The sequence below is a fragment of the Anser brachyrhynchus genome, assembly GCF_964034855.1.
Source record: "Anser brachyrhynchus genome assembly, chromosome: 6".
Lineage (NCBI taxonomy): Eukaryota > Metazoa > Chordata > Aves > Anseriformes > Anatidae > Anser > Anser brachyrhynchus.
In genome coordinates, this window is record NC_137700.1 from 24798771 (window position 1) to 24823016 (window position 24246).

Here is a 24246-nt window from a genome sequence, read left to right on the forward strand (position 1 = left end):
CCTCTTGTTCAAAAAATATTTAATAATATTTAAAATGCTATTTAAACAAGAATATTAAAATCACCTAATTTTATTGGAATAAAACATTTTGACCCAGATTCATTTCTGCCAGGAGACTCATTCTATGACAGATTTCTTTTTGTGTGGCTTAAGTCCAGTCCTTAGTTAAGCAAATTTTAAAATTGAAAGTTTTCAGCAATTGGGAATTTTCCATTTCTCCACAGATGTCATAACTGGGATTCTGTTGTGCTCTGAGGCTCTGGGTCTGTTTTCTATTTCAAGTCTCCACATTTAGTTTTAACAACTCTCTTACCAGATGGCGTTTTCCCCATTATTTAATTTCATAACACCTTTGGCACTACCTATGAGAATGGCCTCTGCTCGATCCCAAAGGCATCTTGAAGGTTAGATCAGGTAGGCTGCATTTCTTTAGATACTACTAAACATGCATAGTAAGAAGAGATTTTTCCTCCTGCAAAAGAGGAAAGACAGAAAGCAAGGAAAGGGAAGAAAAGGTACAGAAGTGACTCGGCCTGGGCTGAGAAGTGTAGAAGGACAGGCTCGGGAGCTCGGTGTGCATGTACTGATGTGCAAAGAAGTGCCAAAGCCACTCGTCGGCACTGCCTCTGTGCCGGGCGCCACAGCTCGTTACCGGGGACCAACCTGGAGTAGAAGCAGGAGCACCCAGAAGCTGTCATCTCAGTTACATGTCAGGCCATGAGACCTCTGAGATGGAGTTGGCTCTTGGCTAGCATCTAACACCTTTGGGTATAGACTTAAAAAGGAGCAGCTTTGTGGGCTGTAATTAAGACTCTGGAAGGGACTTTTTTCTGGTGATTCTCTCTGCTCGCCCACAGCAGGTTAGATGAAGGGGTTAATAAGGTATTATTTCCCCACAAAAGTCCTGACGGTGCATTTCCTCGCAGCTTGCCTGCCAGGCTTGGCCTAGCTCTGTGGATCAAAGGCTGGTTATCACTAATATTGAGCTGTTGTAACCTCTGTCCCCTTTGATTAAAGTGGCGCTGCTGTGAATTTCTCAGTTAATCACGCCTTGGCTCACGGGGTCAGCTTGCAACTTGGCAAGTTCAGAAAACTACAGCGGAGGAGAGAAAGGTAAAATGTATTATGCAAATGTGATTATGATTGAGTCTGACTCCGCCCGGCCCAGGCCTTGTGCTGCTGGAGAGGCTGGAGGCAGAAGAGGAAACAGCCTGTCCTACAACAAGAGGGACTGGGCAGTGGAAAAGCGGAGGCTCCTTTCTTCTCCCCTGAACTTTCCACACCACTGGTGAGCGCAGTTTGGGGCCTTTGAAGCCCACTGGCAAGGTGCCGTGTGTTCAGAGGAGAACGTGACCTCCCAGACACATTTCCATCCCCAAGAGCTATGGTTTACAGTTTTTCCTTGGACCACATTGGGAGCTCTTCCAGTGGGTTCAGGACCACTAACTCGGCTTTCTACTCCACATCACTTCCTGGAACCTCATGATGAGAGATATCAGCAAGCATCACGGCAACGTGGGTCTGATTTCAAAGCCCACCATAAGGTCGACAGGTGTGTGAATCACAGCGTGTATGTGCAGGGCTAAATATGAAGGCTTGAGCCCCCTGGAAGGCCATGGTGTAGGACTGAAAAGTGAACATAGCTGGCAGTGAATTATTAGTGAACTGTGTTAGTGAACACAGCAGCCTAACCCTGTTTTGGTTGCTGAGGGTGCTGAGGAGTGGAACTGCTGAGTAGAAAAAGGAGGTCAGGAGGACTGAGTCTAATTACAGAAATCGCTCCTTTCTGTTCAGCGTTTTGGTCTCCCTACCTGCTCTGGGGTGTAGTGGCACTGTCCTGCCATATGGAGGTGCATTTGAGAGTTCTCAGCACTCAGGATATGTTTTTTGGAAGGTACCCTATTCTCACTAAAATTTCAGAAGGCCCTAAAATTGGCAGTCAAGGACTGGGCTATCTACAGGCATATGGTAAAGGCGTATGTACATGCAGAGATTTTAATGTTCTAGGAGTACCAGTAAAATTACCAGTGAAGCATTTTTACTGTGGTTGCAAAACTGAGCCATGTACTTGTCTGCTTAATCCAAGTGAAACAAGCTACAGCTATAACTCTGTTTTTGCCATTATTGCTATGCCTTCAGATGTGGTTTTATCAGCCATCTATTGAAGAAGGTTGAAGTCCTGTCAGAGTTGCTCCATGAGGGCCTAGGCAAGCAGAGAGATTGGGCGGATGGCTGGTGTGGCAGGGGAGCAGGGCCTGGTGAGGAATGGCTAAGCAGGGAGCAGAACCGTGTGCCTGCACGCCCAGTTCCCCTGTGCCGAGATGCCTGCTGCTGCTGGCTCTGCTTGGTTTTAGCAGTGGTGCTCAGACTGAGGATGCTGGATGAAGATGAAGGGAATTTGCTCTTTCCACTGGCCTGGCAGAATGTTTCCTTATCAGCTCATATTCTCTCTGGATCCCAAATTGACTTGCTAAGGCATCGCATTCATACCTTTGTCCTTACCCTGACTGGCAGCGGAAAAGGGCATGTTCCTGCCCTGCTGACACTGCTTGTGCTCGTTGGCCCTGCTGTCGAGGGGAGGGAGGGAGGAGGAGATGTGCCTACGGAGCCTGTGGTTGAGGAGAACTGGTGAGGGTGGCACGGGGGGGACACCTCGGCTCCAGCTGTGCTGCAGAGCAGACCTGAGCAAGTGAGCAGAGGTGCGGGAGGCGGCGGGCAGGGGCGCGCCTCTGCTGCTCACTGCGGGTTGGAGCCGGGAGCACAGCACAGAGGGGAGTGGGGAGTGCTGGAGGAAGAATGAGCACGGCGGGGCATTCTTGATCAGACCCGCTAATTAACTGCTTGCTCTTATTTTATTTACTCCAATCTTTCTATTTTTGCATCATTTGTTTCCTTGTTCAAGCGAAACAGCAAGAAACTTTTTAAAATTTAAATTCAGAAGTGCTGGAACTGGGCTCCTGCTGGGGAGAAAGTCCTGGAGCTCTGCTCCTGATGGCTTTTGGGAACGGATGGCAGTGTTTCACTGTCTCGCTCTCCTCCAAAGGCAGGTACCATTCTGCTCTGCTGGGGCACGTGGCTCTCATTATGTTATCAAACCTCACGAGCACGGGAATGGAACCGCAATGCCTGCTGCTATTTGAAAGACCCCTAAGCTTGAATTTTAGTAGGTAACGCATACAGACATCTTCCCATCATGGGCTTTTCCTCGCTTTACATCTGTCTTTCCCTTGTATGCTTCTTAGTCCCTTTGCACTGTTTTGTTCTTTTAGAATCATAACACATAATTATTCTATATTTTTTATAGATATGGTAAAGCTAATGTCCAGATCTCTTAAAGGACATGATCCTGGACAGCTATGAATGTAATCTCCTTTATTTTTAATTTAATTTAATTTATTTTAATTTATTTTTATTTTATTTTATTTTATTTTATTTTATTTTATTTTATTTTATTTTATTTTATTTTATTTTATTTTATTTTATTTTATTTTATTTTATTTTATTTTATTTTATTTTATTTTATTTTTTTAATTAAAAAAGTTTTTGTTTTTGTTTTTTAAATCAAAGTGTTTTGGGAAGATAAAGCAGCACTGCTGGATATCCATCCATTGCATGGATAAAATCATGGCTGGGAAGCAGTAGTCCACCCAAGGCCATAGGAGAAGTCAGTGCTAGAGTTAAGAGATGAACAAGTGTTCCTGGTAGTCTATTTTATCACGTGCCTTCTCCTTAGAGAAAGTGGCTTTCCTACAGCTTCTGTTTTCTGATCTCCCAAATCTCTGATTTCCCAAATCTCTGATCTCCCTCTGATTTCTTGGCCAAGCCTACAAGAGCAGAGACAGGCATTGCACTGTGAGCTGAGGGTTAACAGTTTCCTCCGGGAGAAGCTCCACTCTTGCAGTGCGAGCTGAGCATTGCTAGCTTCACTGCCCAGGAGACCGCTGCCAAACACCACACTTGGCGAGACCGCTCCTCTGTCAGGACCTGGTAGGGCTCTGCAGAACAGGAGCTGAACCTTGAACTTCCTCTCTAAACTGCGAGCTATTGTAACTGTGAAAGACGGGTATGATGGGCCAGTAGCAGAACTGTAAGTCACTTTATAAGGATCATACCCAACGCGTTATGTAGCCCCTTACAATAGTGAGGAGCTTCAGCCCAGGTGAACCTTCCAGCATCCTCTCTGTGGTTTCCATTGCAGATCTGGATCACTTGGTCTGTAAAGGAGCTAAACAACATTAGGCTCTCAGGTTCTTCTGAAATCCAATGGAAATCGGGCATCTCTCTCCCTTCAGTTAGTTTAAAAATCTCTAGCAGTGACATACAAAATGTGATAAGCAGGCTTCTTTAAAATACTTAAGGCCATATTTCCTAGTCATTAGTATCTGATCTGTGCACTGCTGGATACCCAGGTAGTGTTAATGCGATTGATTCGGCTGCAGCTACAGCTGGAGTTTTGTTCAGTATGGTGGAGCACTCGGTATGGTTTTTACGTGTGCGATGTTTTGATGCATTATAGGGCATGTGGGAGAGCTATGCCTGGGCAAAGAGGGGGTGTCGTGGGGTGGGTCTGCAGCACAGGCAGTTGCAGACACCACAGAAAAGATGTTCCTATGGACAGTCCTTGCCACCAAGTACAGCATTTGTGAGGCTGCTCTGATTTACATTCCAGATATCCCCATGCAACAGCCCAGTATCCCAAAGTTACAAAGGTGGTCAATTTTAACCCCCTTAAACTTAGAGGTCCAATGTAAAACCTTAGTCCTTATTTATCACAGTTGATTGTTTCAGCAGTGACCGGCGCCCTAATGCCCTGCTTTCTCTCCCTGCATCTTCTTCCTTCTTTCTTCCCTTCCTCCTCCTTCCTCTTGCCCTTCTTTTCCCTCTTTGCTTTCCCTCAGCCCTCTACTTCCCTGCACGAGTTTGCTGCCTCTTGATTAAAATGTTGACTTTAACTTGGAATTAACCTGATTAATGTAATTGAAAGTAAAAGTCCGCTGCTCAGCACTTTGGGTGATGAGTGGAGATGGATTGAGAAAGAAAGCTTTCAGATTGAATACACTTCTCTCCTCTGGCTGTTAATTGCACCGTTTACTGGTACCTGACTCACTGACCGTCAGTGTTTAGTCCAGTTAATGATGATACACAGTCCATACTTTCCAGAGATAATTAAAAAACATTCCAGCAGACACTCTGCTGCAGAGAGCTTTCCTATCTGTCGCAGTCAGCAGGCCCCAGGGGTGAGGGGTTGCAGGATGGAGAGAGGGAAGGCTGCGCTCTGGGTGCACGGAGCAGAGCTGGCCTTGGCTGTGTGGGGGTTTAGAGGAGAAGAGGGAAGGTAACTTCTCGCCTGCTGGCATCCCTCTGTCGGTCTCCTGGCCACACAATATTGGATGTGGGAGAGCATGAAGACTCCCTGGAGTTGGGGGCCTATTTTTGTGCTCCCAAGGCACTTTGACTAAGCCGTGGGATCTCTCCCTGCAAAGTCATTTGAGCTCTTATCTGTAAGAGTAACTCAGCACTGTGATCAGTGAGAAATAGGCATTTGAGGGCTTTCTGCATCTGGGCATTGGTCTCTTATGTCATACTTGCACATCTGCAAAATAGGAGTGCTCAGATTTCCGTATAGATGGGGGACTCCCAAATGACTGTGGACAGAGATTTAGAGAAAATGTCATGGCTGCCATGTCCCAGAGACTCCCATACGTTGCAGTGGTAGTAGAAAACCCTTCTTTTTTTTTTTTTTTTTTTCCAAATATGAGAATCCATCTGGAAGCAGGCTGGAAAGGGTTGTGATGAGAACTCATATATTGCTGAAAGGAGTATTCAGGCAAAACAGACAATTTGCAGCAATGCTGGTGTTGGTTAATGTATTTGCTAATGGCCTGAAAAAGGAATGAGCAGAGAAGAGGAACTTGTAGGTATGCTGATTGAGACCAGAAAAGATGACAAAGAACTTCTAAGGCCCTGACAAGAGTAGGTGAATTAAGTAACGGAAAGAATAGATTTACACACTGAAGGAATCCTGCAACCATCTACTCTGCCCACCTGAGTGAGGCCCATGTTGTCACAGAAGACATTAAGACAGTAAGAGCCTGTTATTTCCGTTGGCACTTTGTTCCGGTAGCTAATCGCTGTAAGTTAAAACTGTAGGCTGTATTTTTCATTTGAATTTGCCTGCATTTTCACTTCTGGTCACTGGGTCATATTCTACTCTCTCTGCTAGACTGAAAAGCCCTTTTAACTTATGTTTTCTCCCTGTTCAGATACTTCTGTTAAACTCAGTGCAAGATATTGCACACTGAAAGCAATGATTTGCATTTCTTGTATGCCTTGTGCTGTCAACTCAGAGAAAAAAGCTAGGTGTCACTGTGACCAGCTCAGCAAACGTAAGTACTCAGTATGTCCTCAACCACCCTCTCTTGTCCTGCTGCCATCTCCCTTTACACACGGGCTCTGTGCAGTGACCTGACTATGAGCAGTGTTGAAGCTCTGGGGAAGAGGCTGAGATTTTAATGAGAGGAGTGGGGTGAGTGTTTATATTACAGTAGCAATGAAAAGCTCTCATGAGATCAGAGCCCTTGTCATGATAGGTTTTGATTTTTTTTATTTTTTTTTTAAGAAAAAAATGGAAGAAAAGGCAGATTATATCCCAGAGGATTTTTAATCCAAATGCTGTGGGATCTGGAAAGAGTCTATCCTCTCACACACGGGAAATCAAGATCTGGATGTTGAGCCCACAGACAGGAGCAGGATGAGGACTGGAGCCCTCACCTCTTGCCCCATAGTCCAGCACTGGTTTGTAGGAGCCTCCTGCACACCATGTAACACTATAAATTGGTGCTGTTGTGCAGAAAAAGACAGTGATTTTTTCATGCTTTATCACACTCCCAAGAGACTAGGAGTCTGCATGTAGCAGAGGCACATATATATATTAAAATAAAATCTGAATAGTGATATTAGTAAATGTCAGGGGCTAAAAGACTCCTCTCCTTTGAGCAGGTAACTCCTCCAAGGAATTTTCAAGCACTTAAATCTGGCACTTTCCAGACACATTATCTGTTCAGATGCTTGGTCAAGATGCCTAGGCTGACCATCCAGAAGTACTACGTCCTGGAGAATTTTTTGTTCTACTTCTCTGTCTAAAGGGATGATCTAAAGATCTAAAGGGATGAATTTTTTAAGCTTTAAGCAGAAGCTTTGAAGTCTCTGGTAAAACCTAGCTGGAAAAAACAAAACAACAACAACAACAAAAACTGAAATATGGATGGAGAGCTGTGTGCCCTCATTATGTCCCTTCCCCTTTCGTTTTCAGTTGTCATTCCTATATCTGCTTTAACCTCTGCTTCATGCTCTTTTCCATGGTTATCCCATCTCTGAGCCTTCCCTCTGCTCTGTATCACACCTACTCTTACCCTTCTCACCAGCTGCTAGGTCCTTTATCATTGTCCATTGCCCCCATTGCCTTTACCACAGTTAGCCTCATAGCCGTGGAGCACCGGGAAGCTTTCATTCTGTTTGACAGCAAAAAAAACAAGACTCAGAAGGGCAGAGGAACCTGGTCAGGGTCACCTAGCAAGTCTTTGGCACAGCTAGGTTTGACCAGCTCAGAAGACCAGGAGTACTTAGGCACCTAAGAGCTGGGTAACCTTCTTCTTGATTATCAATTTTATTTTTTTAATTGAAAAGGTTTTCCCTCACACTAACAACATTAAGACGAGGAGAGAGAGCATTTCCTTGCAGTGGGCTGCATCCTGCCCTCGGCTAACTTGTGCCCCTGCAGGTGGGAGATGGATGCACCTGGGGGCATAACTGGAGTCCTTGAGCCCTGGCCTGCAGGGTGCTGAGCAAGTTCTCATGGAACACAGGTGGCACAGAGGAGCATGGCCCTGCCGTGGGTTTGCCTTGGGGCTGGCCTTGGTGGCAGAGCTCGATTGTGGTAGGCGTGTGGGCCCAACAGGGGCAGAGCACAGCGGGAGGATGCTGCGTGGGACCCGCTACACTGGCACCTGTGAGGAGTCCGGGCTGGCTCTTGTTTGCTATTCCCTGCACACACGCAGGGAGCCTCGTGCACTAAGTGACATCAAGGCTCATTATTTTCATCAGATGCCACATTTGTAACCTGTTACCGAGTAAATTGTGATAAAATAGACTGGAGCAGCCCAGGGTCTGACTCTGCTGAGATGGCTGCTGTGAGCACAGCAGGCAGGCACGGAGCCCTCGGGCTGCTGGCTCCTGCACCTTAAAGGAGCAGGGAGCCCTCTCGGGTGGCTCAGGGGCCTGGAGCAGAAGGCGCCTCTGGTGCATCTTTTTGGCATGCTTTGTGTCTTGGGATGAAGGTGAGTGGAGTCTCTTCCGATGGTCCCAGGAGGCAGCTCAGGGGATTTGCCTCCCTCCGTCTCCTCCCGGCCATTGGGTAAACTGAGATAAAGGGGGAGCAAAGTGACTTGCCCCATGTCACACAGTAAATCACAACTTCATCTCCTAGTTCTTCACCCTGCTTGAATGGGTCCCTCACAAGTTGCGGTCCAGGTGGCAGTGGGGCCAGCAGTAGAACAGCAGTTCTCACATTCCCTCCGTGTTGGAGTCCAGATGATCTGTGGGACTCACTGTGGCAGTTGGGAGAGCATGGAAAAAGAAACAGCTCATTGCCGGGGTTTAGTTGTTTCTGAAGATTCTCAAGGCTGCCTTGGACATTCAGGTTTTTGGAGAGCAATGGCATTTGTTTCCATGCCAGGAGGTACCAATTCTACTGTAGTTGCCTTGTGCTTCCCTCTCAAGCCTTTTTGGTGCTGTGCACATACATGGCTGCACCCCATAGCATGTATTATCGTAGGTTCCCAAATACATGTTTTTGCAGGATTAATAAAGGCTGAATAGCAAATAGCAAGATGCTTCAAACATGAATAATACATGTTGCTGGTGGTGCCGCAGTTGAATGTGCTGGAGATGCTTATAAATGATGGCTTAAATATAGGGTTTCTTAGGAATTTTAATACATCAAAAAGTGTGTTGTGATCCAGAACAAGAATAGTTTGAGTTTTGTCTTAACTAGTGAAGCCATTTGAGAGCACTGCAAATATTTCACATTGGCAAAATCAAGATGGTGTGATTTGAGAGCCTTTCTGCATTCTGATCTTTTACAAATTTTTACAAATAAAAGAAAACCAAGTGATGTTTTCAGTAAAAATAAAGACATTTATCAGGGAAAATAATGAAAATATTTTCCATATTTTTTACAGCTAAAAATGCCTCTGACATGGTGAAATTATGAAATACTTCACTGATATCAAAGGTGTTTGTTTTTATTTTTTTTATGGAAGAGGGAAATGTGCATGAACTTTCTTTTTTTCTAACTTCATCTGTATGCATCCACCTCTGGACTTTGGTTACAAGCTGACCAGCTTTTTACTGCAGCACTTCTTTAATGCTTACTGGTCCCTTATAATAGAAAGCGTTCTCTACTCTCTGCCCCAAAGGTCTTACAATTTAAATTGGCAGTTCAGAAAAATCATCTCCCTGTTTCAGGAACTGAAGCATGGCAAGATCAGTGATTTGCTCAAGGTGACATGGAAAGTGTAAAAATGGGCACCAGCTCGTTCCCCTTTCTGGATGAGGTCTATCCTCCAAGTTGCCCCTCATTTTGGGAGCCCTCAGTGATTTTGGAGCTGGCCCGAGCAGCGTGAGGTGGGGAGGTGGCCAGTGGTTGGGGACAGCGGTGGCTGGCCATCTCTGCTGCAGCTGTCACTGCTCTTTGCTGACAGTTGCTGTAATCCATGCTGCCTGCTTTTATGGTGCTAATTAATCTCTTTTAATTAATGAAATCCTTCTACTTCACATTCCTCCCCTTTCTTTCCTCTTTGCCTCTCTTCACCTTCCACAGCTGAAACCTACAGCCCTCCTCGAGCAGGGTTTGACAAAACCTCCAGCCTTTGAACATCTCCGCATATTTGTCTGGCAGCACTGGTGCCTCCATCTGCTTTTCTCTGCTGGTACAGTTGCAGTTTAATCTTCATGGCTGTTATCTTTGAAGCACACTTGATTTCTCAAAATAAAAACAGCTAAGCATTTTAGTACCCACTGCTTTCCTTCTTAGGAAATCTACACAGCGTTGCTGTTTAATCATGGCCTGAGTTTGCGAACATTGTGTGGGATGATTCTCCTTTAGATAGACTTACAGGCTTGATTGGGGCAGTGCATTCAAATCACATTGTTTGCCTGCATCTCTGCACTCCAGGACTGGGTTTCTCTTCTATAATTCTGTCCCTTAACTCCTACTTAAAATCTTTTCTTTCTCCTCTTGGAGCACAGTCTAATGCTCCTACTCATGCTATGAAACTTGTTATTCTCTGGTAGGTAACTTGAGCAGAAAAAAGGCTTGGGCATTGCCTGACTGGAGGTACCCAACCTGTCTGCTCCTACTCCATTATCACTTCTGGTATTCCTGAAAAAGCAGGGACCAGGGCCCTGCTGCACAAGCAGTGCACAATGCGTCAGAAATACAGCCCAGGTCCTGAAGGACGTGCAGTCCAGCCCCACTCTGCACTCAGACATGTGTCACTGCTTGGCTGACCGATGACAGAGGTTCGGGGAGCCGAGCTTTGAGGGTGACAAAGGGAGGTTTCCATACCTCTGCCTATTCAGCTGCTAATCACAACGTATTTTTCCCTGCGCAAGCCGTGCCAGCTATGTTGCTCTCTTGTTAGACTGTTTTCAGCAGTTTCTTTCCCTCCCTCAATATCTGAGTTTACAGTGCCTTTCCTCCAGCTGTAGGGGCTGATTTACATACAAAAGGGTGATCAGCTGTGGGAAGAACAGCCTAGCGGATCAAATACTAAGTGACATTAAGTGGCATCCAAGTGACATTACTTCGATTCTCTGCTGAGCTATGAGTTGCTGTGTGACGGTGCACGCAGTAATTAATTCCTATGCCTCAGCTCCCCAGCTGTAAAATGGGCATGGCTCTGCGTCCCTCTCCAGTCCGGCGTTACTCAGAGGCCAAACGGAGCAGTGCCTGCGCACAGCCTGGGAACTGCTGCCGAGGCCCATCCGAACATGTCCTTAGAAAGCTGCCACAGAGGCAGTTACTGTGCGTGGGAGGACTGAGGCTGTGTCTTGGTTGTAAGACACAGAGCCATTTTTTACGTGGCATCAGAGCTGCGTGGGGACCCTTTGGTTACGTTCACTTTGGCATCGTTCTCCTCATCGCCATCGCTGTGAGTGAGAAAGTGCACGCAGGCCCGTGGAAGGTAGAGCTGCAGACTGGCTCCTTAGCAAGTAATGGTCTGGGCATACAAATCAATTTAGGGAGATATATTGACATCTGAAAAACTTTCATGGCTCATATTGTATTTTATTGGTTAGTGAGAGAGAGAGAAAAGTACACCTTACGGAGTGGTAATAGGAAAGTTTACAAAATAGGTGTTTCACTGAGTGCATGTGCTCACACTCACTGGGACTCCCTGCTTGTGATGAGGTAAATCAAGAAGTATTCTGTTAAACTCAACATGAATAAATGAATTTCTGACGTGTTCTCTGCATACTCAGGCAGAATCGAGGCACATGTGTAGTGTCAAGTCGCTGTTATGCCCCAAGTTGTAAATGCTTTATGAAAGGTACATGCCTTGTAGCTTTAAAGGGCCAGATTCTGCTCCTGGTTGTGCTGATGTAAATCATAGATAATGCCCTTCAGGTCAGGATAGAGCTCGACAGGCTGAACAAAACCTGATTCAAGATGTAGAATTACGTGAAAAAGGACGGGAGCAACAGGGGGACCACAGAGGCCTAGTGAAAGGTCGTTGTCATCTTCTTTCATGGCTGCGTACAGAAGGCCTCCCCCAGCTTTAGCTCTGTCCTCAGAGCAGTAGGAGGAGGCCCCAAGCATTCTTTGCAGAGACCTTTGCCTCTGGTTTGGAGAGGAGATCAGCCAAGCTGTGATGTGGACATACAGAGCTTTTCTCCCCAGAGCGTGCACACTTCCATCCATGACAGGAGGGCTGTGGAGCAGCACATGCTGTTGTACCCCACCATGCTTCTCAGGAGGTAAATGAGTTACACAGGCTGGGAGAGGCTGTGGGGTCTCCGCTAACACCAAACACGTCACTGAGCTGCCCATACAATGAGGGCTCGGCCTGCCGCTGGCCTGGGATAAGGTGTTGAGAAGTGGCAGGAGGTGAGAAGTGCCAGCACACTGCTTCCCAGCTGGCTCTGGAAACCGTTTGTGCCTGTGTCCATCTGCACTCAGATCAAAGCCTCCCTGAATTATTCAGGTGCTCTTTGAAAGCTCTCAACATGCAGAAAGTGAAGGCAGCTTGGCTTTACCTGCTGGAAAACAGGTACTCATTATAAGCTCCAGGGCCAAACTAAGGTTTTCTGCTGCACACAATGGCAGCACCTCCTGCCACCTTTGTGGTAGGGGTTCTCTCTTTCTGTTACATCAGGTTCTCACGTACAGGCCTAGGCTGTGTGGGCCTTCAATCCTTACAGGCTTCAGGAGGTACTTAGCATCTCGTTGGGCCCATCCTTGCAGACCAGCGCCATGATACTGCATTCCCAAGTGTTCTGGGCATGTGGAAGCAGGTGCCCTGAAAAACATCAACTGGCAAACTCCTCTCGACAATGCTGAGTGGTTCCAGCTATGTTGATGGGAAGAACATTCAGTTCATGCTATCTTATTTGATTCTTTAGGACTAAACTTGAGATTTCCAGGAGGATAAGGGCATTGTGTGCTCTTTTGTGCCGTGATGCTGCAACCTCTCTATTGGAGTGATGTGGCCCCAGCAGTGACCCCTATGCTGTGGGAGCAGCCATGCATAGCATGCAGTGCCACACAGCAGCTAAAAAGAGAAAAAAGGTCTGTGAAGGGTAAGCGAGGCACGGTCAGATCTCTCTGCTGTCCTTTGAGGTCCTGTGCTGTCTGCGTGGGCAGATGCAGCCCTCTTACAAGGAGAGACCATGCATGGTCTTCATGCCACTTTCTGCATGTTGAGTCTTCTGCACGTCCAAAGCTGCAATTATTCAGTCCAGCGTTATCAACTGTGATGTCCTGGTATTATTTTGTTTGCATGGTGGTTTTGTTTTTTTAATGTCAGTACCAGGAGACAAATGATTGCATTCAAGTGTAGCTTCTATTTTTCAGAAAGGCCATTTTCTAGCCACGTGTCTGAAAAGGGGACAGGATTGAAGAGGAGAAGGAAATCTTCAAGCGTGCCCTAACATTTTTTTGCTTCTTAGATTTTAAGGCTGTCTCCTGAGTTGCTGAGCGCTTGCAGCTAGCCCATTACTAGAAAGTTCATCAGCCAAATTCTACATTTCAGCCTCTGCTGTTGATCAAGTAACCTGCCCACAGATTTACAGAATCAGGCAGTTCTTGCACAAAAAGGTACCAGCAATAGTAGTACTTTTGCTAGTCCACACAGATTTCCTAGAATCACATTACATTTTTTTCCTGCTTGTTGGAAGTACTTATATTGCAAGGCCTGCATCCGTGATGTGCAGCTGTGGATGATGGTGGTCTGTGCCCACTGAACCCCCACAGATCCCTCCCCTGTGAATCATTATCAGCTGCAAAATAACTCCCTGATAGACACTGAAGTGGTTTGATTGTTTCACACTGAGAACTGGGAACTGTTGATTTGTGGTGGTCTAGCTTAGAGAGAGAAGTAGCCGTCTATCCCAAGACAAAAGTAAATTTTCTGACCTCGTTGGTCTTAGGTTCTCCATATCAAAACTGTTTCATATCTGATTTCTCTGTGTCTTCTCTGTGAAGGTCTAGGTTATTTCTGGCCTCAGGTAGGAATAGTTTAAGATGTTTACATGTTATTATGGTTATTACTTGTAGAATCACTGCAGTGTTTGAGTGGAGGGACAGACGTGCTTACAGAGAGACATCTGCAAAAGAAACGTGCTAATGCTCTGTGTTTGAACACTCACAAAGGCTGGGAAAATCCGGTCCAGGAATCCAAAACTGTGACATACAGCTCCGTGTCACATGCACCTATGTTATCTACTCATGCTGGAGTAGATAATGTGTGGACTGGAAGTGTTCAGCCACTGCAGCTCTTCACTGGGTACTGGTAATCACGTGTGGAGAAAGAGAGTTTCTTCCTCTCTAGGCCACTTGTATCGGCAGCACAGTGCACTATAACCACACTCAGGATACCTTTGCATTCTTGAGCTTTTATATGGAGGAATAAGTTTGGGTTCTGCTGACCCAACTGGAAAATACACATTACGTTGAATTAAACCAGAAGGCATCTGACTGTTTTCTAACCAGCAAGAGAATGTGAAAAGCAGCACATGCATCATCTGTACATCTCTGCCATATGGTAGGGACATACTTCTGTCTCTTGCTCAAAGGTGGAGATATATCTCAGGGCCTGGCTTCATTTTTTTTTCTCTGGGGGAAGTGAATGTTTTCAAGTCTTAAAGCCACAGCAGGGTGGAGAGGGGCACGGGGAAGAGCAGAGGAATACTGGGGTGGGTTGCTTAGGGAGGTTGTGTAACCTTCAGTATTGTTTTTAAAAACAGGCCAGACAAAAAGGTTTAGAAATGGCTTAACTGTGGTTGATCCTGCCTTACAGGGGCATGGTCTTGAGGATCTCCTGTGGTCCATTCCAGCCTTATTTTCTGTGATTCTGCAAAGGGATAGAATTAGTATTTCTGTTGCTACAGAGTACTTCAAGGAGTGCTTCTGAGAGCTCAGGACCGGGCGTTGCCTGGTGCTGTACTATCAAGGAGCAGAAAGATGTCCTGCCCTCAGAGAGCTTGCAACTGCGAGTCGAGAAACAACGGATGGTATGGACAGCTGAGGGAATACGGTGTGGAGCCATGAGCTGCTATTGATCAGCAGGATGGGCAGTGCTCATAATACATCAGCAGCCTAACTGCTGTCAGATCTTTGCAGGCATCATGGCTAAGGAGAATTTGAAGGAGGATAATGAGGAAGCTTTGCAAATGAAATCTCCAGGCTCCCACCACCCCTGCTCCAGAGCTGGGCGGTGGCAGGATGACGGTTTGCCTCCCCTTCTGCCTGCTCTCGTTTCCTCGCCTGCCCCGGCCCGCTCTCCCCGAGGGCGTGGGTGTCACTCCTGAAAACTTGCTTCTGGCCTGGCTGGTGGGGGGGGGCAGGACACAGGACCGGGATGCAGCCCGGCCCTCCGGCCCACATGCTGTGGGATCTCCGCCAGTGACAAGAAGTAAAGTTGATGAGTCTGTATCGAGACAGTGAAGTGACCCCCGTGCTGCTCCACATAATTAATAAATAAAGCACTGGGGGAGTTTTTGCCATGCCGGCTGCTATGACAGGGCTGTCTACGGTGCACTTAAGCATTAAATGACCAATTTCTGTCAGACTAACTTCCCAAGCCTCTCTCTCTCTCTCTCTCTCACTCACAAAGCTAGCTTCCTCGCTCCCTGCACTTGGAGTTTTTCAGCAACTGATGGCTCCTGGTTCATTTCTGTGGAATTAATTGGTCCCTGAATGAATTCTGTTGACAGGGCAATTTATCATGTGTTTGGGTTGACAGTGTTGGATACCGGTAAAGGGGGGGGAGTGGTGTGTGAGTGGGATGAGGGGAGATGGACAGGGTGGGGGTGGGTGGGAGGATGAAGAAGAGGAGGAGTAGAAGAAAGAGGAGGTGGAGGAGGAGGTTGTTTAAAAAATAAAACAAGAGAGAGAGAAGTTAAATCCCATTCCTCCTTGGCTCCCTCCAGTCCAGCTCAGTGCATTGGTAATGCACAAGAGGGATGGGGAGAAGAAGGGGGGGAGGCAGGGAATGCTCCTTCTCTTGTGACAGGAGTCAGGATGCTGCTTTTCTGCAGTTTGCACTATGGCTTGGGAAAAAACAACAGCAAAAGCAAGTAGTTGTGTGGTGTCTCGGGCTCAGCCACGAGCCTCCCTATGTATTGCCCTACTTCTCTCTTACAACTGAGTGGGTGGGAAGCTAGGGAAAATCCTGTTAACACTCCAAATGCTGACGGATGCGCCAGGTGCTGTGTGGTGTCCAGCATCTCACAAGGTGTCGGTGGCTGCTAGTCAGGGCCGCCCAAGGAGGAGTCACGTCTTACAAAGCAGCACCAGTGGTTTGGGTCAGCGTGGCTCAGAGAGGGGTGCCCCATCCCACGTGTGGCTTTGACAGTCTCATGTCTTCAAAGATAGGGACAATGAAGGACTTACTGGTATCATTAAAATTGTATTGTAATTACATTGTCATTAAAATGCCGTGACTCTGGCTTATGTTTTCGGTTTCTAGCCAGCATGATCTAGGTGCTAACTAGCTCTAGTGCGGAGCTGGAACAGGCAGAGAGAGATGTAGGAAGCAGGAAGGTGGCACAGGCAAGCTGCAGAGGATTTAAGAAAAGGACTTTTTATAGGGCCCCTGAGTTTCCTGCAATTTAGAAAGCCTGTTAAAGTTACTGTACTAAGAGCAAATATAGAGGAAAAGAGCGATGCAAACACATTGTGGGTAAAGGGAAGACTTATTTTCAAACACTTCAATTTTCCTTCTCTTGATGTGATCATTCCACGGAAATGGTGCAGGCAGCTCTTTCTGAAGGTTTTTACAATACGTTTCCATTGCAGTTACTCAGGTAAATAAAGCTGAGAGTCATCTGTGGTGCAAGGGATCAAATCCAGAAATACTCCTGTTGGAGTCGAGAGGATCCAGAATGACAGTCGTGACTTGAGATAGCTGGTTTAAGGAGGAAATGCATGAATGTAGCTATATTTGATGTAGGATTCTCAAGCATAAATTATTTGGGGTGAGGACCAGCCTTTTGTTGTAGCTTGATAAGACAGCAAACAAAAACGTATACAGGAACTGACACATACAAACTGGCAATGGTAGCAATAATACCCAAGCAGAGATTTTTCTGCCTAGAAGTCAGGCAAGCAGACAAAACTTAATCAAGAAAACCTGTGAGGTTGGTTAAAATCCCGAAGAACAGAAGTATTCCTGGTTGCCAATGAGAAGGTGCTTGTGTAAGAGTTGAGTGCCTTTTTATAAAGAGGCCCACCCTGAGATATGAAGTCTAAATACACATTTTTTGTAAAGAGTGTTTTTTCTCAATAGAAAGAAAATTAGCAATATTACAGTTTATAAATGCCAAGATGAAGAATGTAAGGTTTGGTAGTGAAGGCTCGGCAGCCCAGTGTACACAGATCTGAAACTCCAGCAGCTCTAAGTTGATAGTAGGTATATTCAACCAGAAATAATGTGCATGTTTTCAACAGTGCAGGTAATCACCTGTCAAAATATTTTAGCTAGGGTTCAGTGTATTTTCCAGCACTAGAGCCTTTATACTTGGTAGCGAGTGTTTCTCTGCAACAGATTCTCCTAGCTCAGCCCCAGCTCCAGACCTGCAGCAGGAATTAATTCAGAGCAGCCCTATGGGTATCCCATATCAGAGGCCAGACGATGATCACAGTGTGCTGGGAGTCTCCTCTGGGGTAGCTGCTGCAATGGACTTGAAAACAGCTATCTTAAAAGTCAGTGCTTGATTCCAGTTTCACTTACACACTGTTTACACGAGTGTAACTCTTTTGACTTCAAATTTCGGATTGACAGTGTTGGATGCAGAAGGCAAATCAAGCTCTGAGAAAAATGATTATGACCAGGCTGTCCTGAGCCAGTCAGGTGAACATGACACAGAGCACATCAATGGAGTAAATGGGCATATTTCACTTACATCACTGAACCTCTGGGACATAAACACAAACATTTTTACAGGAAAAACTGTCCTTAAATATTGAAAAGGGAAAGCAGAACCTGAAGCAACACAAATCCTTTTGTACAGTGAATTGGAGATAAAAAACTCTTGTGGTTGAAAGGCAATGGTTTAAAAATGAAGTCTGCATAAAATAAGGGAGACAAAATGGACCAAAGTTAGCTACAGGAAAGTTGCATATCAAACTAACTGAGTGCATATAGAACTAAGTACACAACAGGTAGTTAGACATGGCAAGATAGACAACGTACAAATTATTCTCTATATGATCTCTGGTAGCAATGGCTACAATTAGAATTATAGGCCACAGATACAGGCTCAGTTTTCTCACTTTTAATGCTAAGTCCACGGATTTAGGAACATTGGGCTTCTAAGAGTGGGCAGGCTTATGGTTTCTCTGGTCTACAATCCCTAGTAGTAGTCTCAACAGATTCTTAAGAGGAAGGCAGAGGAACTGTGCAATAGGAAGATGTAGGAAGAATCTGCAGTTTATTGGGAGCCCAAGCAGCCTACAGTTGGCTTAATCCCAGAAATGTTAATACCTGTCCAGAGTGCTTGTTGAATGCTAATTACTCTGGATATTTTTCCTATCTGTAAGACCGTCCAGTCTTTTCTGGAGTCATGGTGACTTCCTGTGGTTACAAATTCAGTTGGTCAAAATAAAAGCTGTTGGGGAAAAATTTTAATCAGCTTTGAATTTGCTGCTTTGTAATCTAATCAAGTGTCTTCTTTTTCTTGTGTTCTTGTGACCTGCAGGGTCTGGTTCTGCTAAGGAAGCCTCTGGCATGGCTTCAGGGGAATGTTCAGGAACCATTTTGATGAATTCCAATTAAGAGTCTTCCTGACACCCAGGGACATAGAGGTCAAAGAATGCCCTGTGCAGCACAGCAACAGACCACAGGGCGCACAGCTCAAGGTAAGAAAGTGGCATAACGGTAAAACAGAACAGAAAATTCCTGAAGACATGAAAGGGCTCTGAATGTGGAAGAATCTTCAAGTGAATTGTTCAGCTAAGATTTCTGCCTAAAACCCAAAAGAACTTGATTCTTGTATCCTCATGGAGAAAATAATGGAATGACAATAATGCTTTGCATTATTACATAGTGATTAATCTGGAATGTAAGGTTTGCGGAGTCGGTCTCTCTGTTTAGCAGGGCACAAGTAACTTGTCATACCAATACTGTAGCATTAACTGAGCTAAACTGGAGCTCTCCAGTGAGTCTGAGGGACTTAACCTCAATGTAAATAACTATCCATCTGGCTGTACAGTTGAGAAAAGATGGTGACCTTGGACAGAAAGGTAAAATGTACTTGCTAGAGCTGAGAGCCATGGATGCTTACATAAACAAGTTGGTAGGTATCAGTATTGTGCATTATCAAATACTGGGGGTGCACTGGAATTCACAGCAGAGACCACTGTGAGTAGTAGGTTACTACTCTGGGAGCTCAGAGAGCAGCATGAAGGGGCTGTTTCTCACCATCTTTATTCCAGGAACATAAACTTATCCATGGAGGAGGTATGGATCATGGTCACAAAACAGTGATGAGTAATGCTTTTGTTTTCAGACTGTTTCCATCCCTCCTTCTAATGACTGTGTTATTCTCTCTTTGACCTCTTCAGTCTGGGCTGTATTTTAGGTGACTTGTTCACCATGATTCCCAAATGCTCTGGTGTCTCTGTCTCTTCTGAGGAAACAGTTGATATCTGTTCCCAGTCTGACTTTGTGAAGGCAAACAGATCTCAGAGAAAATAAAAATATTAATGATTTTTTGCTTTCATCGTATTGGCCAAGCAAAATACATGTGAGGAGGTAAAATCCATTAATAAACAAACAATAATGGGTCAAAACAGGCAATCCATACTCAAAGATAAAAATAGAAAGACATACAGGGCAATATTGGAGGTATTAATAAAGACTGTGCCGGGTTTCCATAATCAAAGGCTGTTCCAAGTTTCCTTTAGTTTTGTTTCCACCCTGTCTTCCCTCCTTTTGGTGGTAATTTACTGTGTGGAATCTTGACCCAGAGCAGGATTTTCTTGAAAGTTAGTAATAGCAGAGGAGTTGCCTTCAAGGAAAAGAAATGTTTGACAACTCCAGGTTGTTCCCCAGGAATGGTACTTTGGGGCCTTTCCCAAGGAAAGATTTTGCTGTTTGCAGTTTATTTTGTGGTAGCTCCTGGGGACCCGTGGTTGCGGGCCAGGAGTCCACTGTGTTCCCTACTCTACAAACACAAAACAGTAAGAGAACTGCTGCTACAGGCTGTAATAACCTTAATGTAATAAAAGTGATCACCCGATATAGACAGAAGGGGGAGCACAATGAAGTAGTTGGAATAGACGGTATAATTGAAATCCCTTTCTGATTTATAGTAAAACATTAAAAAGATGTTGGGTGGTGAACGTGTATCCTAACTGGTAGAAGAACAAGGGAAGATTTTCCAAATTAACTTAGAGAAAAGAATTTTCAAAGAACGGTAAGTTAAAAATAAGTTAATCAAAGCTTGGTTCTGATTAGACAGACAAAGATGATAGGCAGATTTTCAGGGATCCGTACCACTTTTGTTAAAAAAAAAAATCTAAAAATTTCACTGTTTAATATGTAGCTGAGAATCTCAAATACTCCTTAAAGTATTTTAGTAAGAATACTAAGCTGTATATATTTATGTGTCTAGCTTGTATTTGGACCCCTTGGTCACAAATGTAGAAACGGAGCCTTAGAAATATTCTGACAAAGGTGAAACCGAATAACAAAATATTACACTGTTCAGAACGCTGGCCGGTTTCTTAATGGTTACTGGCCAATGAATCCTCCAAGTAGAATGCTGAACTGGGAATAAATCATGGAAGGAAATCTCACTCCACTCCTGAGTGCATCTGCAACAAGAACAAATAGCTCATGAACTGGGAAAGTACTAGGCTGTCAGTGATTTTGGAAAGTTGTGGTATTTGTTTAGATCGCTGAATACAGATTACATTTTAGAGAGCTGCTTCTGGGAATCTTGGCCAAGCCTCTCCCTGTATTAATAGCTTTATGACCTTTCTTTGGGCTATCAGCGTGCTTCTGTGAGCTGTCTGTCAGCACTTTCTTTCCACTATGTAACAGCCTATAGTTTCTTGTATATTTTGTCACAGCGTTTCAAAGGGATTTGCTTAGATTTTCTCTACATTTCGTGTATGTATTCTCCTGACAGAAAAGGATGCAGCAAGTAGAAAACCTGTTTGGAATAATCATTATCTTTTCTTTCATTTACTTTCTCAAGAATCTGGCAGACCTTTCAAAGCATATCAGTGATGTGGGTATGGGCAGCCACCTCTGGGCACTTCCAAGAACACAATTGCTTCCCAGGACCCTTCTGCTAGGGCTAGTTGCAGGTGGCCTCCTTTGCTTTTCTGCATGTCTGCATAGAGGAGGATCCAGAGTGCTGGGATGGCTGGCGAGATTTGTGTGTTGTTCCCTTTCTGTCAATGATCAGATGAGCAGCATTGAATGAGTCGCTTCCCCTTGCTATTTTGTCTAATTATAAGTAGGTTGGTCAGGACGGGAATGATGTCTTAGTTTATACAGTGCACAACACACAGACTCTTCTTGGTATGTCTAGGTGATTGTGTAATATGGTTCATAAACATGATGCGTAAGGCCTGTGATGTTTCTTTCCGTGACTGCAGCCTGTGGCTGTGCCACTTTGTGTGCTCATTCAGTACCCCTGAAGCTGTGGGCTATCAGCAGTATTGCAGCAGTCTTTTCAAGATCCTAACCAATGATGCACAGGTTGTATTCTGACCTTATACGCTTAGCCCAGCAAACGTGGATGTGAATGCTAACTAGCATAATCTGGTCAATGTTTTACCAGATTCATCTCTCACATGAAAATCAGTACTTCATATGCCCAGTTTGGCAAGTCTCAAACACTCAGTAAGCAAGAATTGCTTTCGTCCACCTGCAAGAATAATGCAACGAGCTTAAATGTCATTAGGAGCTTTTTGGCTGTTTGTTTTTTAGCTCTTTGTCTCATATTTTTCAGCCTGTAATTGAAACTGGTTCGTGGAACCACATGGACTCAAAACTGTTTTAGGGGGGCTGGGATTTTCATCTTATCATATATGCTGTTGTTGGAGCACAAAACTTTCATGAATGAGACTTGGGCAACTGTAAGACTTAGTAATGTACCAGAATCTGTTTTTGAGGGAATCGGCTGGCTACTGCACTGCCAAGACAATTACACCGATACCTCCAAGCAATCTAAGTGACATGTGATGGCAGGACTGTTCTTAGCAAAACAAAGCAGGATGAGAAAATATAGGTGCATGAGATGAGGCTTGTGATGAGATTTGTGGTGGGGCTTAAGAGACAGCATAAATCCGTCACCAAACAGCAGCTCTGGGGAAGAACAGGTTTATTGAATGGTTCAGGGGCAACCTGATGCCAATATGCAAATGATTGCACTTCAAAAAATTAGGTTAAATTCTCTTTTTGAATTCAAAAGAAATGATAAGTAAAATTTTGGCATCCTTCTTTGATGCAGACAGCAGAGTTCAGAATTTTCCAGTGAAAAGTGGGCAAGTAGAGATGTCCCCTGAAGTCCGACCTTTCTGGGGATCATTCCCACAGGTATCAGCAGCGCCTGAGATCTGCTCTTCTGAGGGCTCTGGTGTGAGCTATTGGTAATTGCTGACATTTTTCTTCCTCTCTCATGCCTTTACAAACATGCTTCCCTTGACATGCAAGGCCTCGTTCTGCCCATCTGCCCAGTCTGTGATCCCCTCCTCGCCCAGCAGAGCGGTACAGATGCCCTCTCTGCGGCTCCTCAGCAGTGCGTGGCTAGATGGGCAGGGTGCGCACGGCAGCTTTGGAAATGGGGTTGGAATATGTCCCTCCTCCTCTGCGGTGTTGTGGCTCAGTCCCCAGAGCCCCAGAGAGGTAGAATGCCACGTTTAACACTCCTGCTTTAACCTTTTAACCACTAGAAAACCTGCAGAGTTGAAGAATACAAAGCTTTCATTTAATACGTGGGGAAAAAAAAAGGCCAGAACAAAAGGTGATGCCAGTTCCTCGCCTCTCACCAGAGCCACGAGGAAAGAGCCAAGCTGCAGATTTATTGCAACCAAAGAGGATGAGCTCCCCCTTCCTTCTTTCCCCATCCCAGCCCCAACCCAGCCCCCAGGAAGGACTCAGTGCTCCATGGAGTCCCTCTGAGCACGGTGCGGAGCCGGAGGAGTGACAGGTGCCTCCTGATATGCCTAAATGAGAAGAGCCAATCGGAGGAGCCTGCCCGGCTTTTGTTGTCATCTGGCTTTGCTCACGAAAGATGAGTTTGACTGACAGATGCATCAAGGTTCACAGTTTATTGGTTTTTGCAAAAGAGCCAGATCTGCCAATTTAGACAGGGGAGTGACACAAAACTTTCCATCTAAATGGACTAATTTTACCACAGGGAATTCCCAGGCAGAGCGCGCCAAGGCAGGCGCAGTCCTGTTTTATTTTTTAACAAGGACTGAATGACAAATATAAACGACAGTTCTAGGCTGACGGAACATCAGCATTTGACACTTCACAGGGGAGCGGTGAAATAAACAATAGGCAGAGAAATTGAATTAGAATCAGATGAGAGTCAGCTAGAGAGGGAGAGGAGGGCCTGATTCTCTACCAGATCATTTATAAAAGAGCAAACTGAATACTAAGTAGGTATAACACGCTCACATCCTGGTTTATTAGCAGATTTAACCTACTAGTGTGTTACACTTACGTGATGTAAATGAATCACTGGACAAAGGTGGGTGGTAGGGGAGAGCAGGTGGGAGTGTATGAGGGGTTTCTGTTTGTGGTATCGCAAACTTCTGGTGCTAATCTTATCCTGTGTTACTTATAGACTCTTCAGAGTTACAGAGCAAGAAGTATGACAAGTTCATTTTAATTTCTCTCCTGTTCTCACTGGCCCATTGCCTGCAGAGTTGTGTCCGGTCTTCCCGTGTTCTGGCACTTCTGAACTTTTAGATACCCAGCTTTGCAACCTCAGCTGAATTCTTTTACTACTATTTTTTTTTCTATAGGACTTTTTAATTTAAAACAGGCAAACCCTGACATTTAAGAATGATAATTCTGTACACAGTCTGGGACTTCTGAGTGTGGACCGTTTCTGCTTGAGATAAAAGGTTGTCTCAGCTGATAGCACTGGCAAGCTATTATCCTATTTCTACTCAGCTTTAGCAGGGGGATAGGATATATAAACTTTCCCGATGGGTTAGACAGCTAACTGTTAGCTAGGCATTGCTTGGTAGAAATTCGGATTCCTGGATTTTATGTCATGCTCTGAGATTTGAAGCGTATCTGGAGAAGTGATTTTCGGTCTTCTTCAATTAGCAAACAGTAAGAACAAAAACCAATCAGTAGAAGAATAGCTGCCAGGATGGGGAATCTCGGTCCATAAGCTCACTTTTCTCAGCTACATTACAAGCAGTTTCCTCAAAAATAAAATAGAGATTTTTAAAGCAATTCTAAAAGTACTGGTCTTGATGTTAGAGAA

At 45.1% G+C, this 24246-nt stretch overlaps 1 long non-coding RNA gene across 1 annotated transcript in view; it reads left to right on the forward strand.

Annotated features, from left to right (window-relative positions):
* Window positions 1-24246, forward strand: part of LOC308197007 — a 318880-nt gene that overhangs the window by 71697 nt on the left and 222937 nt on the right. Inside the window, exon 4 of the long non-coding RNA XR_013952526.1 lies at window positions 18481-18640. This is a non-coding gene — a long non-coding RNA (uncharacterized lncRNA). The remainder of the gene's footprint in view (window positions 1-18480; window positions 18641-24246) is intronic.